A 16,392-nucleotide genomic window follows, 5' to 3' on the forward strand; every position below is an offset into this window, starting at 1 on the left:
GAATTAGCACTGCACACAGTACAAGTAAATTGCCAGACTGGGGAGAAAAAGGCGACATAACACGTGTAATCAGGTGAGTAATCACCAATGTGCGGTGGGTGGGGTGTTAACTTTCAATGCCATCAATACCAATGCAGGGAGAGTGGTGGGGATGGGGGGGGATTGGGGCTGTCAGGGCCTGGGCTTGAACCTGGGACCTCTGCTGTGTCTGGCAATGACTATTCTGACTCCAACTGTTATGATTGTGACTTATCCCATGCTGAGACCTATGCCTGGCCTGTATAAGCAGATATAATCACTGTGGACAATCTTCTTCAGATAGCTGAACTTACCAAAACACATATTTTTCCATCCATGTAGGTTTTTATTGCAAGCAGTAGGTATAGCAGACAACAAAATGTGGCAGATGATTGAAAGACGATATTTTGCAGGTCAGAACATGGTAATGTTTTCCCAGATGCTAACAGATTACATGAGGCCTATACAGAAGTGGCCATCTTCATCCCCACAAGCATAATGAAGGAACAGGAAAAGGAAGTACATCACAAAATGGGAGGGGCAGAGAGAATATAACAGAAAAAGATGGGGCTATATCCAAAATAACTACAAGATGGCAATATAATAACCAATTATATAGACATTACCATAACTATGCATCATATTATATCTTACATATATGTGTAACAGCACACTCCCTGTCTAGTATTGTAAATACCACTATGTTACGTTATAATGGTAGTTATGCAATGCAAATAAACAATGGTGCAATTTGCAGTTTTCTTGAAGAGCTGAAAGACAAAAGAAAAAACATGCATATATATGCAACAATGACTAGATAAGGCATGAATAAGTGTCAATCAAAATCCAAGGCACATTCTTCTTGTGACAGAAACTGGATCCAGGTAAGCAAGTTTCGTCTCCAAAAGGCAAGAGTAAAACAAGTTCTATAATGGGTCTGAGGAGAGTCTTTACAATGCCTTGTCTGGCAACCTTCACCTCTACCTTGCGAAACCATACCATCGTCACTAGGAATGGTTTTTACAATGAGTTCCATAGGCCATTCAATTCTTTTCGCTTGCTGGTCTTTAACCAGAACAAGATCTCCAACTTGCAGGTTAGGGTTGAAACGTTGCCATTTTCTGCATCCTTACAGATGAGAAAGATACTCTATCTTCCAACGATTCCAGAAGCAGTTGGCAAGGTGCTGTACTCACTTCCATTGCTCACGGTATAAGTTCCCCGCTTTAAAGTCTCCAGGTGGAACAGGAGCAGACCCAAGCTTCTGGGTAAGAAGAGTAGCTGGAGTAAGGATTGTTGGAGACTCTGGATCTTTGTCAGGATCAAGAAGACTGAAGACCTCATCTGTAGTTTCTTCTGTATGATCCAGCAGGAATTCAGGTCCTGTTAAGCAAGGAGCATTTGCAAAGACACTTGCAGACATTGGTCTGGTGGCATGCTCTGCAAGATTAAACTCCAATGGAATGTGATGCCATTGCTCAGGCCTTGAGGATTTCCTTATTCTTTCTGCAGGGTTGCTAACATAGACATAGTAGCACTTAATCTGATTGTATATTTTGCCCAAAAAAACCTTGCTGTCTGTAGAATTTGATGTCATCTATCTGAATGTCTAGCTCACGCAGTATAAAATCTGCAATTTCTACGGCTAGCACAGTCCCACAAAGTTCAAGTCTGGGAATTGTGTACTCAGGCTTATGTGCTAACTTAGCTTTGCCAAACATAAACCCTACGTGAGTTTGATTGAGAGAATCTCTTACCTTGAGGTAGACATCAGCTGTGCTATGGCCTCTCTTTTCTCTGACTTGCAGCAAGGGAAGCTGAAGTGTAGCAGCGTGGTATGTAAATTGCATCTTAGGCATGCAGAGATTATTTCTAGCACTCCCACTTTGAATATTTGTCTGTTGGTAGTGGAGCAACCCACTCTTGAATAGTCTCTGATAACTGTTCTAATAAGTGTAGCACTGCCCCTTTGGGAGCTGCTGAGAACGGATTCCCCTGGTTTACCCATAGCAACAACTTGTAAATTCTTAGCACTTTAAGTCCTTGGCTCAGTCAGTAAACAGTCCAGGGGATTTGGTTTTTTGGATTTTATTTGGATGGGAGAAGGGATGAGTGGGATACTCCAACTTGATAACTATGCACAATCTTGAGGACTTCTATCTGTATTGAATGTGGCAAGGCCGCTGCTTCACCCTGACACTGAGGTGAAATGTTAAAAGGCGAACTATGCGGTAGATTGCACTTCAGGGTCTAACTTGGCACCCCTTTTCTCACTGACTGTGTGTGCTGACCTTCTGTCCACTGACCTCACTGGAGTGGTCCCCTTCCTGGGCAGACCCATGGCAAGCCCCCTGGTACTCACAGACACTGTTTTTCCCAGGTAGCTCTGCCTTCAGCTCCACTGTCAGTTTCCTCGGGAGTTCCCGCCCAAAGACACCCTGCCTCATGTGCTCTCGACTTTTATGGTCAATCCCAGTATGCTCTGCGGTGGTGCCCTCCCACTGGGAATGCCATAAAAGCCTGTGTATCATTGGCCAGCTTTCCTCCACTGTCCAACAGGCCTCCCTATTGGATGCAGTGGGGACACTCCCTCAGACCAGATGAATACACACTGAGCAGAATGAGCAGGCCTAACCAAAAGATCAGGCTCCCCTGACAAGCAGATGGAGCAAAACAAATGCTTTTACCTAGCACCTGTCTAGGAGGGTGCTACATAAGGATTTTCCTTGTATGGTGATGGGAGCCACAAATCCCAGTGGATTGTATAGACTGTTCACCACTGACAGAACACCACGTTTGGGGAATGGCTTGTCTGCAGCACTGACTTGAAAGTCAAAAGTGTCCTTTAAAAGGTTCCATTGTAAGCCCAGACTTCTCTGAACAAGAGGCATGTCCATTTCCGGATTTAAATCCTTAAATCCTATGGCAATGATTGCCAGGCCTAAAGGCTTTCAGAAATCTTATAGAGTCTGAGGTTTGAGGTTGGCTTCTTCATTTGTGGGTAAGGATTTGAGTCCATCGTCTTTGTAGAAGTCTCGTTTAACAAAGTGTCGAGCATCTGCGCCATACTCCTCTTCACCATCAAGAGCAGTCCTTTGTAGAGCATATGTTGCAGCAGCAGGCAAAGGACTGTTTCTGAAGACATGTACTTTCATGCGGTATTCATTCACTTTATTATTATCATTATTATTATTATTATACAGTGCAATTAAAAAGAAGAGTGTTAGAAGGGCCCTGCTCCTGGGAACTTACAATCTAAGAGGGAGGGGCTTTTGAAAGGCAAGGTAGTAACTATGAGGGATGAACTGATGAGAAAATATAAGATTTGGTTGTTAGCTGAATGTAGGATAGGCCTCCCTGAAGATATGAGTTTTCAGGGATCACTTAAAAGTGGACAGAGTAGGAGATAACTCTGGAGAAGTCTGGTAGAATTGTAAATGGCTTTGTATGTTATTGTTAGTGTTTTGAATTTTATTCATTGGGCAATGGGAAGCCAGTGGAGAGCTTGGCAGAGAAGTGTGGCGGACACTGAACGATTAGTAAGGTGGATGAGTCTGGCAGCGGCATTCATCATAGACTGAAAAGTTGATAGCCTGTGGAGAGGTAGACCAATGAGGAGGGGAGTTACAAAAGTCAAGGCGAGAGATAACAAGGGAGTGAATAAGTTGCCTAGTGGTGTCAACGGTTAGAAAGGGGAGTATTTTGGAGATGTTTCAGAGACAGTGATTGGATTTGGGGCTGGAAGGAAAGCTCAGAGACCAGGATTACACCTAGTACCCTTGCATGAGGGGAGGGACTGATGGTTGTATTATTGATCTTGATGGAGAAGTCAGGGGGGCACAGGCTGGAGGAAAAATTATGGGCTCAGTTTTGGAACGATTGAGTTTGAGGAAATGGTGTGACATCCATGCTAATATGTCAGTTAGTAATGCAAGAGGAGACTGAAGGAGTGAGGTGAGGAGTAGAGAGATAGATTTGTGTGTAGTTAGCATAAAGATGGTACTGGAAGCCAGTGGAGTTTTTTAACAGACAAGTGGAGGGGAGGAAACAGAGTTATAGGTTACACTGAAGGAGCGCTGTGATAAGTAGGAGGAGAGCCAAGAAAGAGCAGAGTCTTGAAGACAAAAAGAGTGGAGTTTTTTGAGGAGGAGGGGATAGTCAACAGTATCAAAGGCTGCAGAGAGGTCTAGTAGTATGAGTATGGAGTATTGGTTTTAGCAGTTAGTAGGTCATTGGTGAGTTTCAGTATAGCAGTTTAAGTGGAGTGTAGCAAGCGAAAGCTAGACTGTATGGGGTCAAGAAGCTTGTTGTCAGTGAGGTAGGAGCTAAGACGGTTGGAGACCAAGCGTTCTATGAGTTTTGATGCAAACGGGAGCAAGGAGATGGGTCTTAAGTTGTCCAGTGAGGGATTTTTAAGTATGGGGGTGATCAGGGCATGTTTTAGAGGGGAGGGAAGATGCCAGTAGAGAGGGAGAGATTGATGATGTGAGTGAGGGAGCATAAGATAGAAGAAGAGGGGGGCCATAGTAGATGTGAGGGAACAGGATCCAGGGGACAGGTGGTAAGGCGGACTTCTGAGAAAACTTTAGAGACCTCTTCGCTAGCAGCAAGGTCAAAAGAGGAAAGTGTTAAGAGTGGATTTGTAAAGGGTGTGTTAAGTGGGTTAGATGTCTATGCAGTGGAGATATCCCCACAAATTGCATCACTCTTGTTTTTGAAGTGATTGACAGTGAGCAGTGAGCGAGTTACTGGGTGGAGATGGTGGTGGAAAAAGTAGAGAGTTAAAAGTAGAGAAGTGTCACATACTGGGCTGGAGGCTGAGGTGACGAGAGGGCTCCCCTTGTGGCTGAGTGCAGAGTACCCCTGAAGGTGGTGACAGAGGGTGCCCAAAGATGCACGGGTTGCCTTCAGATGAAGCTGCCTGATGATTCCAGATGTGTGGACACCCAAGAGCAGAGAAGTGATCACAGTAGATGATTCTCTGCAAGTTCTGGCAGGTCTTGACAGGTGCGAGAAGCAGAAAGCAGGGTAACAAGCCAGGCCGGGAGTCAAACATAGGAAGTCAATCAGGAGCAGAGGCAGAAGTGTGGTCGAGATCAAGCCGGGGTTAAATACAGGAAGTCAATCAGGAACAAGGCAGAAGCGGGTCTGTGGAGCAAGCCAGGTTCAGTGCCAAAGGAGAAACCAGAGCAGGTCAGGGGCAAGACGGGTCGGTAACAAGTAATCAAGCAGAAGCACAAATCACAGGAACACAGGATACAGGGCTGACGATAATCCAGCAATTTGTGAGAGCAATTGGTGTCCTTATATAGGCCAGTGAATACTGGCAATTAGTACGCTGGTTCGCCATTGTACAAACAGGTTCGCCATTGCGTGCAGTTCGCTAATGCGCATGCGCGAATTAGTGTGGCCATATTGGACATTGGCGTATTTGCCCGGTTTTCTCTGCATTCTTCCCTGACAAGAAGAGACGATGAGGACTGGAGGACAGTGTATTAATGAGGTTGACAAAGTAAGCTTGTTTGGCAGCATGAAGGGAACAATTGTATTTTAAGAAGGCAGATTTATATTGTGTGAATACATGCTGGGATTTGGTTTTATGCCACACTCGCTCCAGTGATTGGCTTTGTCTCTTAATAGTGTGTTTCTAGTGTCGTTGGTCTGCCAAGGTGGTAATTGACGGGGCCTGGTATTTTGTGCAGTGGGAGGAGCAAGAGAATCCAGTGTGAATAAAAGTGAACTGTTATAGATAGAGGTAGTCAGGTCAGGGCAAGACAGGTGTAAGATTTTGTAATAAAGGAAGAAGACAAAGGGTGCCAGGTCACAATATAGTATGAGAAATATGACAATTTATTGTAGTGACTTACATGTACAAACGATCCAAAATACAGCCAGTAAACCATGAACAACGGTACTCGCATAGGCGTGCGCACGGGGTGTGCCGGGTGTGCCTGGGCACACCCTAATCACCCTGTGTCTGTTAGTGTTGGGCCGGCTTCTCCATCTCTGCCACTGAGGGTAGTGAGATACTTGGTGGAGAGGCGGCTGTGCTGTTGGCTCCAGCAGATAGTGAGGCTTGTCAGAGCCGCTCAGTGTGTGTGTGACACTGTTAGGTAATGTTAATGCTTGCAGGGAGAAAGACGAGCTGTCAAAACTCAGGGGTGATGTCGGGGGTGGGCGGGACCGAACAGCTATCAAACACCAGCCAATAGGATGGGGTCTGGGCGGCAGCTTCGTTTATGTGGCTCCGCCCCTTTCTTAAGCAGCCCAATCATTGGCTGGTGTTTGACACAGTGGCGGAGCCAGAGGGCTAGCTGGGGTGGCAATTGACACCCCAGACAAAGTCCTTGCCACCCCTGTTGCCACCCTGCTCGCTGAAAACATTTCCCATGAATTAGCTGTCACAGCTGTGCTCAAGGGCGGACTGACAATTTGGCATATCGGGCTGTGATCCGGAGCAGACACATGGTGTGCCTGCTGCTGGATAGAGAAGCGATCCGGTCTTGGAGGGCTCTCCAAGGAGGAGAGAGGGCAGGAGAACAATATGCAGCGGCTTGGAACGTACTATGGACTTGTCTGCTTCACACTGTAGTACTGGTAAGCTGGAGGAATCTAGGGTAAGATTGGAGGGGGGAGGGGGGGTGTGTGTGTGGGAGGTGATAGGGGAGGAATACACTCTGAGACTCGGAGCTGAAATGAGAACCCCGCCCCCGGACCTCTGAGCGCCCCGCCCCCGGACCCCACAGGACAGCAGGTGGTGAGACAGGCTCAGCAGGCTGGCTAGGTAGGTCCTTCTCCAAATTGACTGCTTTTGGATTTTTATTCTAACACTGACCTGCTTACCAACATTATAGCTGTGTACATTGCTAAATTGACAAAATGTGTGAAGTTACCTGCACTCAGGAATGTGTATTAATAAATGTGCTCAAAATCAATAGTGTGCTAATCTGAGCTGCTGCTGACAAAAAAAGGGGATACCTTTTAACAGAGATTTTAAATATGACTATCAGTGCTGCCCTATATGCAAAATCATAAGAATATATCACTCTAGTGCTATCAACAGTCCCAAAAAGTTCTTGTGCAATGAGAAGGTGCAAAAAAAAAAACAAAGTGCCAAATGCTAGGGGCTCCACTGTGTGCTCCTCTCTCTTCACCCCACTTACCAGATCGCCAGAGATATAGCACCCACAAGACCACCTTCTATGTATGAAGCCTTATGCTGCTGAGACCTCTCTCCTCTAGGACTCCAGATGGCAAGTAGGTGGGTGCACACAGGAACACAGCAAGGGTGATATTCCACTGGATTCCACGAGGAAGTAAACGTGGTTACCTGATTTTAAGCTTGTAGTGCATCACCTATTTGGCACTTTATGTTTTTTTGCACCTTCTCATTGCACAAGGACTTTTTGGGACTGTTGATAGCACTAGAGTGACATATTCTTATAATTATTATATTTCCTGCAGAGAATCACTAGGCACCTTAATGAATATTTTGCACCTTATTTTTGTGACTGTATCCAAGGGCTTTGCGGGACTAGAGATAGCACAAGAATTGCACAGTATTTATTTATATATATATTTTTTTAGAGTATCACTTGGCACTTTATATACTTTTATACATTTTATATATGTGATTCTATGATCATGATGACACTTTGATGATTTATTGTATGATATTTGTTATATCATTTATGCACCAAGAGCACTTTGTATTTTGCATATAGGGCAGCACTGATAGTCATATGTAAAATCTGTGTACATTGCTGTAAGGTAGAATTTTAAAATGGTTACTTAGCTGGTCACCTCCTGTACTAGATCCGCAGTCTCTGGTCATCTCCTGTACTAGATCCGCAGTCTCTGGTCATCTCCTGTACTAGATCCGCAGTCTCTGGTCATCTCCTGTACTAGATCCGCAGTCTCTGGTCATCTCCTGTACTAGATCCGCAGTCTCTGGTCACCCCCTGTACTAGATCCGCAGTCTCTGGTCACCTCCTGTACTAGATCCGCAGTCTCTGGTCACCTCCTGTACTAGATCCGCAGTCTCTGGTCATCTCCTGTACTAGATCCGCAGTCTCTGGTCATCTCCTGTACTAGAAGATCCGCAGTCTCTGGTCACCTCCTGTACTAGATCCGCAGTCTCTGGTCATCTCCTGTACTAGATCCGCAGTCTCTGGTCATCTCCTGTACTAGATCCGCAGTCTCTGGTCATCTCCTGTACTAGATCCGCAGTCTCTGGTCACCTCCTGTACTAGATCCGCAGTCTCTGGTCATCTCCTGTACTAGATCCGCAGTCTCTGGTCACCTCCTGTACTAGATCCGCAGTCTCTGGTCACCTCCTGTACTAGATCCGCAGTCTCTGGTCATCTCCTGTACTAGATCCGCAGTCTCTGGTCATCTCCTGTACTAGATCCGCAGTCTCTGGTCATCTCCTGTACTAGATCCGCAGTCTCTGGTCATCTCCTGTACTAGATCCGCAGTCTCTGGTCATCTCCTGTACTAGATCCGCAGTCTCTGCTCACCTCCTGTACTAGATCCGCAGTCTCTGGTCACCTCCTGTACTAGATCCGCAGTCTCTGGTCACCTCCTGTACTAGATCCGCAGTCTCTGGTCACCTCCTATACTAGATCCGCAGTCTCTGGTCATCTCCTGTACTAGATCCGCAGTCTCTGGTCATCTCCTGTACTAGATCCGCAGTCTCTGATCATCTCCTGTACTAGATCCGCAGTCTCTGGTCATCTCGCCTGGTCTGCTGACTGTAAGGGGGTGATCTATATGGGGGACCTCACCTCACCCTGGCCTGCTGTAAGGGGGGATCTATATGGGGGGCAAGGGTGAGGTGAGGTCCCCCATTAAGATCCCCCTTACAGCAGGCCAGGGTGAGGTGAGGTTCCGTCCCCCATATAGATCCCCCCCTTACAGTAGACCAGGATGAGGTGAGGTCCTGTCCCCCATATTGATCTCCCCCGAACAGTAGGCCAGGGTGAGGTTCTCTGACCTCACCTCACCCTGGCATGCTTTAAGGGGGATCTATATGGGGGACGGGACCTCACCTTACCCTGGCCTACTGTACAGGGGAGGTCTATATGGGGGACTTGTTGCTGCTACACTTTTCATTGGTTAAGCTGACACGCAACTCCTTTGTGCTCCAAACGGCTCCAAAACAAAACATAACGTGGCAGCACACACAGGAAATGTATTTTTAGTGTAATTGAACACTTTGTATATTGACCCCCCAAAATAATACCTTGCCACCCCTTTGCCACCCCTGTTTTAAAAGTCTAGCTCCGCCACTGGTTTGACAGCTGCTTGATCCCGCCCACCCCCGACATCACCGCTTTTTTTTACAGCTGGGCTTTCTCCCTGAAAGCAGCTACATTACATGACAGTGTCATACACACAGTGGGGTACCAATGTGGGGTGTCAGCCGGCGTTCTCTGAGATCCCACATCGCAGGGTGAAGGCAGCTGCAGTGGCAGCTCCTTCAGTCCGTGCTGCTAGCGGGGGGCGGAGCCGGGATGGGAAGAAGGGGGCGGAGCCTCGTGGGGAGGGGCGGAGCCTCGGCGGGAAGAAGGGGGCGGAGCCTCGGCGGGAAGAAGGTGAGTGCGTTCCCATTGCTCAAGTGTGTGTGCTGGATAGGAGGGGGGTGGGGAAGCTGCATATAGAGGGATTCATCTTTCCCTATTCTTTCTGCAGCTGCTGAATAACTGATTCTCCTCCTCTCCCTCCTGCAGGAAGAATAGGGAAAGATCAATTCATCTATATGCAGCTGCCCCATCCCCCTCCTATACAACTTCTTTTGCTAGCCCCCCGGTGCTCGTAATCCCCCCCTCTGCTCTTAGCCCCCCCCAAAGGCACTAGACCCCCCTGTTCTTTAGCACCCCCCATGCTCTTCAGCCCCCCACAGTGCTTTTCATCTCCCTCCCCCCAAGTGCTCCCTGTCCCCCCCAGTGCTCTCCACCCCCTGGTTTTCCTTGCCCGCCCCCTAATTGCTCCCTGTCCCCCACCCAGTGCTCTCCACCCCCCTGGTTTTCCCTGCCGCCCCCCAAGTGCTCTCCACCCCCCTGGTTTTCCCTGCCCGCCCCCCAAGTGCTCGCTGTCCCTCCCAGTGCTCTCCACCCTCCTGGTTTTCCGTGCTCGCCCCCCCCCCCCAGTGCTCCCCCCCCGCGCCTTCCAACCCCCCTACAATGCTTTCCAAATCCCCTCTTTATTCTCTCCAGCCCCCCCCCCCCCACCGTGCCCTTCAGCTCCTCCAGTGCTCTCTGCTTGCCCTGTGCTCTCCGGCCCCCCTAGTGCTCTTCTATCTTCTATCATGTCCTCAGTCTCTGACCATCTCCTGTATCATGTCTGCAGTCTCTGACCATCTCCTGTACCATGTCTACAGTCTCTGACCATCTCATGTATCACGTCTGCAGTCTCTGACCATCTCCTGTATCATGTCTACAGTCTCTGACCATCTCATGTATCATGTTTGCAGTCTCTGACCATCTCCTGTATCACGTCTGCAGTCTCTGACCATCTCTTGTATCATGTCTGCAGTCTCTGACCATCTCCTTTATCATGTCTGTAGTCTCTGACCATCTCCTGTATCACGTCTGCAGTCTCTGACCATCTCCTGTATCACGTCTGCAGTCTCTGACCATCTCCTTTATCATGTCCTCAGTCTCTGACCATCTCCTGTATCATGTCTGCAGTCTCTGACCATCTCCTGTACCATGTCTACAGTCTCTGACCATCTCCTGTATCACATCTGCAGTCTCTGACCATCTCCTGTACCATGTCTACAGTCTCTGACCATCTCCTGTATCATGTCCTCAGTCTCTGACCATCTCCTGTACCATGTCTACAGTCTCTGACCATCTCCTTTATCATGTCCTCAGTCTCTGACCATCTCCTGTATCATGTCTGCAGTCTCTGACCATCTCCTGTACCATGTCTACAGTCTCTGACCATCTCCTGTATCACATCTGCAGTCTCTGACCATCTCCTGTACCATGTCTACAGTCTCTGACCATCTCATGTATCATGTTTGCAGTCTCTGACCATCTCCTGTATCACGTCTGCAGTCTCTGACCATCTCCTGTATCATGTCTGCAGTCTCTGACCATCTCATGTATCACGTCTGCAGTCTCTGACCATCTCCTGTATCATGTCTACAGTCTCTGACCATCTCATGTATCATGTTTGCAGTCTCTGACCATCTCCTGTATCACGTCTGCAGTCTCTGACCATCTCCTTTATCATGTCTGTAGTCTCTGACCATCTCCTGTATCACGTCTGCAGTCTCTGACCATCTCCTGTACCATGTCTGCAGTCTCTGACCATCTACTGTATCATGTCTGCAGTCTCTGACCATCTACTGTATCCTGTCTGCAGTCTCTGACCATCTCCTTTATCATGTCTGTAGTCTCTGACCATCTCCTGTATCACGTTTGCAGTCTCTGACCATCTCCTTTATCATGTCTGTAGTCTCTGACCATCTCCTGTATCACGTTTGCAGTCTCTGACCATCTCCTTTATCATGTCTGTAGTCTCTGACCATCTCCTGTAAACACATTGCTAATAATATTAGCTATCTATTTATGCTGAAGGTAGGACTGTGCAGGGGAGGCAGAGAGTGCAAAAGGGGGAACTGTGATTAGAGAGACAGGGGGCAGACTGCAAGGGGCACTGTGATTGGGGGGGGGGGGCTGTGAATTTTGTGCAATAAATATTCCTGAAAACATTACAAATTTTTGTGGGTGCTTACATTTTAAAGTTGGGGGGGGGTGCCAGATATAGGATCCGCCCCGGGTGCCAAATTCTCTAGGTACGCCACTGCACACACACTGAGCAGCTCTTGCAAGTCTCACTGTCTGCTGAATGTGAAACTCCCCCTCTCCCCTGTTAGTGTCCATAAGTGGTGTCCAGTAGTGCCACCTATCAGTGCCCAGTAGTGCCACCTATCAGTGCCCACCAGTGCCACCTATCAGTGCCCACCAGTGCCACTTCATCAGTGCCCATCAGTGTCACCTAATAGTGCCTATCAGTGCCCAGCAGTGCCGCCTCATCAGTGCCACCTATCAGTGCCCACCAGTGCCGCCTCATCAGTGCCCATCAGACACATCTAACAGTGCCTATCAGTGCTTCCTATCAGTGCCACCAATCAGTGCCCACCAATGCCGCCTATCAGTGATGCCTATTAGTGCCCATCAGTGCTGCCAATAAGTGCTGCCTATCAGTGCCACCTATCAGTACCCATCAGTGCAGCCTCATCAGTGCCAGTCAGTGCTGAGAACAAGCGCCTATTAGTGCTGCCTATCAGTCCATATCAGTGCCTCACATGTAATTTCACCTGTAATACACATCAAAAGGAAAATAAGGCATACATCTTTTTCAAAACTTAGCAGTGATGGTGGAACCCCTCTACAGATATTTGCCATACAATTTAACTTAAGTGCAAAAACCTTTTAGTGTCCCAATACTTTTGACAAGTGTTTATGTGTGTGTGTGTGTGTATATATATATATATATATATATATAGTGTGTGTATGTGTGTGTATATATATATATATATATATATATATATAGTGTGTGTATGTGTGTGTATATATATATATATATATATATATATATATATATACACACGCATGTGTGTTTGAGCTTTGGGGTGCACACCCTAATGCAATAGGCTGCGCACGCCTATGGGTACTCGCAATGGGACACATCCGGAATGATCAGATCCGGGGACCTGCTGAACGATCCTGTGCTGTGTGGCAGTGTCTATGATACAGGTGCCAGTTGCTGCTGTAGGTGGCGCAGGCTCCCTGGATGGGCAGCCTTGCAGATGTCTGTGTACAGCGGGTTGATGAAACCCTGTTCCGGGTCACTGCTTTCATCGACCCCGCTGTACACAGACATCTGCAAGGCTGCCCATCCAGGGAGCCTGCCTACTGTGACATTGACTTCCCCAGGATGAAATATGTCCAGAGTTCCAGTTCAGATGAGGAGAGTGTTTTTGCAACCAAAAGTGGCCTAGAATAAGGGAATTTGTAGATTTAGGAAATTCTAGAAGGGAAATCTCCATTTGATGTAATGCTGCAATGTGCAAAACTATAGAGGATGTCTGAAAATGGATGGGGCTTATGGACAAAATACAACTGTCAACTGTGGACAATTCATAAGACAATGACTGTTCGATCAAGTTAATGGCTGCTCTGTAATCAATGTATGCAGAAAGCTGATAAGTGTTCAGGTCCCACCAGATAAAGACAGCTGGGGAAGCCAGCTGAAATGGATACCAGGTCTAGGGCATGTCTTCAGTAGATGGATTTTGGCAACACAGTAGAGACAGAGTAGAGGCATAGCCCCAAATTGTAACATCAATGAGCTCTTTGGGAATAATGCGTGTTTCCCCTAGATGCATCAGTTCTACTGAAACTAGGCCTAGGTGGGATACCCTGTCAGTTTTTTTTTCCGTGCCCCCAGCCTTACCCCTCCTGTTCCAGATGCATATATATAGTGAATGTTTGTATAACTACTTTGAGTATATTGTGCTATCTGACTTTATGGATATATAAATTTTAAAAACATTTTTTCAATGTATGTATATTGATTTTTTGTTATATACTTTTTTGCGTAGAATTGCAGGTTTGGTATTGAGCCTCTCATGAAGCGCAGATTGGGCGCAAAACATGTCGGGCTGACTGTACCCCCATACCAGACTCATTGTCATGATGTTGGTAGCCCTTCAACACTGATATATGGGAATTTCCCGCTTCAAAGGGATCAAACCTAAATGAATTATTTGTGGGCTTTAACACCCAATATCTAGGACACTGGTCCATGTGTAACCAAAACATTTGTTGAATGTATTTTCCTTCTATAATTAATTGTTTTTAAAGATATTTAAATAATAAAGTGTAGTATATATATTTTTTAAAATATTGTAGTCCTCTGTGAGGTTGTGTTGTGCCATCAAATTCCTTATTCCAACCCCCCTTTTTGTATCTACTGAAACTTGAATGGAGGAAGAGAGGAGACTGAGGCGTCTTTTAAAAAAAATGGGGCTAGATGGCCAGAAAAAAGACAGCATAGTCTAGATCTTTTGATGGCTCACTCCTGGCAACAAATATCTATCTGATTGCAAAGAGTGACCAGTTCATCTAGAGTGGTAGGGATCTACCAGCAAGTTCTTCCTTATGCATTCAGATAATTCCTGCCAGAATGTAGTGCTAGGGGCTTCATTGTGCCATGTGAGTTCTGAGGCCAGCATACAAAATTGGAATGCATAGTGGCCTACTGTCATACCCTCCTGACAAACAAGGAAAAGTTATTTTAGGCTCCAGCGAGGTCATCAAGTCATGACATTCGCACAGGGAAGAGGCCTATGCCAACGCTTTACCAGAGAGTAGGGAAATTATATTTAGCTATTTTGGAGTGGTTGGTAAGGAACTTATAGACCAAAAGTTCAAAATGAATAAAGCTTCTTCACAGTTAAAATGCAGAATGGAATCCTTCAGGAACAAGTTCTACCTGCTCAGTTAATTGTTTGCAGAAAAAACAACAGGCTATTAACACTTACAGAGTAATTACACAAAAGATTGCCCTAGGGGATCAGGAAGGAACTTTTGTTCTCTTTTGGAGCAAATTGGACCATGCTTTATAGTGTATTTGCTTTCCTCAAGTTCAATTGGGGGTATAGGGTCCTGTATTTGGAGTTTTTCAGTGTATTTATTTATTGATTTTTTTCTATTTTTTTATCTCAACAGACTTGTGTCTTGTATCGTATACACTATACACCTAATGCAATTGAAAAAGATTGGTGAAAAAAAATCTTACTATTTGAAAGAATACTAATATAAGATAAGCTACATATTATAACACATAGAAGTGATGTTGCATAGCGTAACTCTCTAAAGCAAGAGAGGCGTCAGATAATTGGCTTAATAAAATTAAACATATTGTGGTCACATTGGTGATGGGAGAACCACTATTATGGTCTTTCCTGGCTGTACTTCTGTTACAGGCATTTAGCAAACCTCAGTCTTTTCACTCATTAATTATGCTTTACTGATGAAGGAAAAGAATGCCTTTCAGTATGTATTGTAAAATTATCACATTTATTATTATACTAAATGTCTGTCAGGAGGAAATGAAACCATACATCCATCTGTATAGGAAGAGATAATGAGCACAACATATTACAAGAATATACGACTACCCACATTCATGAATATGTTGGAACAAGCAGTGTTCATATATCAAAACAACAAAACAAAAGCCTTGTGAAATGCCAAGAAAACATTTTAGAGGGTGGTGTTTAATATTAATTCTTAGTGCTTTATCTATAGCAGTAAGTTTTTTGCTTTTAAAAACCCATTTAGTCACAATCGTAAAGTCTACAGTATAGAGTCCAATGGGATTGAAAAGAAATCATACTTAGATGCTTTATTGGTAAACATTTTACATTTTATGTAAGCGGCATAAATATAATTTTATTATGTTGTTCATTTTTTGTGCTGTTGTTATTATTACAACTGTAGATTGTATGGAGCTCCACAGGTTTCTTATAGACCAGAGTGGATGTGGGCTAGATAGGTAGCGCTAGTTACTTTGGCCATTTGGCCTTAAAAGACTTAATTCAATTTGGGTTGGATCGAAGACCTCACGTTTCAGATGTTTTTTACTGTATTAATCCGATCTGAAAGTCATGCTTATTTCCTGACACCCATTAAGTTTAAGGAGAATCTTTAACAAAGCAAATATTATCATGCAAAACAAACCAATAGAAGCTACACACTGGAATACAATTCTGCTTTAAACCTTTGTTTGGCCCATACTCCATGTAAGCTCTGCTTCCTCTCAGAGGGCTGGATGAGCCAGTCAGTGTTGATGGGATAACTCTTCCCACTGAGGTATTGTGTTCTCCCAGCGGGGAGGAGGGGGGTTGTGGGGCAAGGGGAGCCGTCCATGTCGGTAGAACACAGTGATTACTGCTAGTGGCTATAGTTGTTGGCAATAATCACATCCTAAAAAACTGACATGCTAGATGTACCCAAGTCATTCAATGGATTAACTTTTGTGCAATCAGCCTTCCCATACCTGGTTCCAATCCCGGCCAGTCCCTGCTGAACCGGCTGAGATTTGAACCGTTTATGGCCAGTTTAGGCCTACGCAACAAGGTTGACATTGATTATCAGATACCATGATTTGAATATTATGACATACTTTGTCTCTGTTGAAATCTGTCATCTTTTGATTCCTGGGTTACAATACTAGTTCTGGGACAGTAATTCACTTATGCCACAAGTAAAACTGTATAGGTTTAGCTTCACAAGACGTATATGCAGCCTGGGAGTCAGAGAATGACAACTTCCATTTCAAGCTTCTCACACT

At 45.6% G+C, this 16,392-nt stretch overlaps 1 protein-coding gene across 2 annotated transcripts in view; it reads left to right on the forward strand.

The window, feature by feature from the left end:
• The window catches only part of LOC309557387 (uncharacterized protein), a gene marked incomplete at its 3' end in the record, with an annotated part of 146,257 nt that overhangs the window by 35,356 nt on the left and 94,509 nt on the right, over positions 1–16,392 (forward strand). The window lies entirely within an intron of this gene.

This window comes from Pelophylax lessonae (genome assembly GCF_965119305.1).
Source record: "Pelophylax lessonae genome assembly, chromosome: 1".
NCBI lineage: Eukaryota > Metazoa > Chordata > Amphibia > Anura > Ranidae > Pelophylax > Pelophylax lessonae.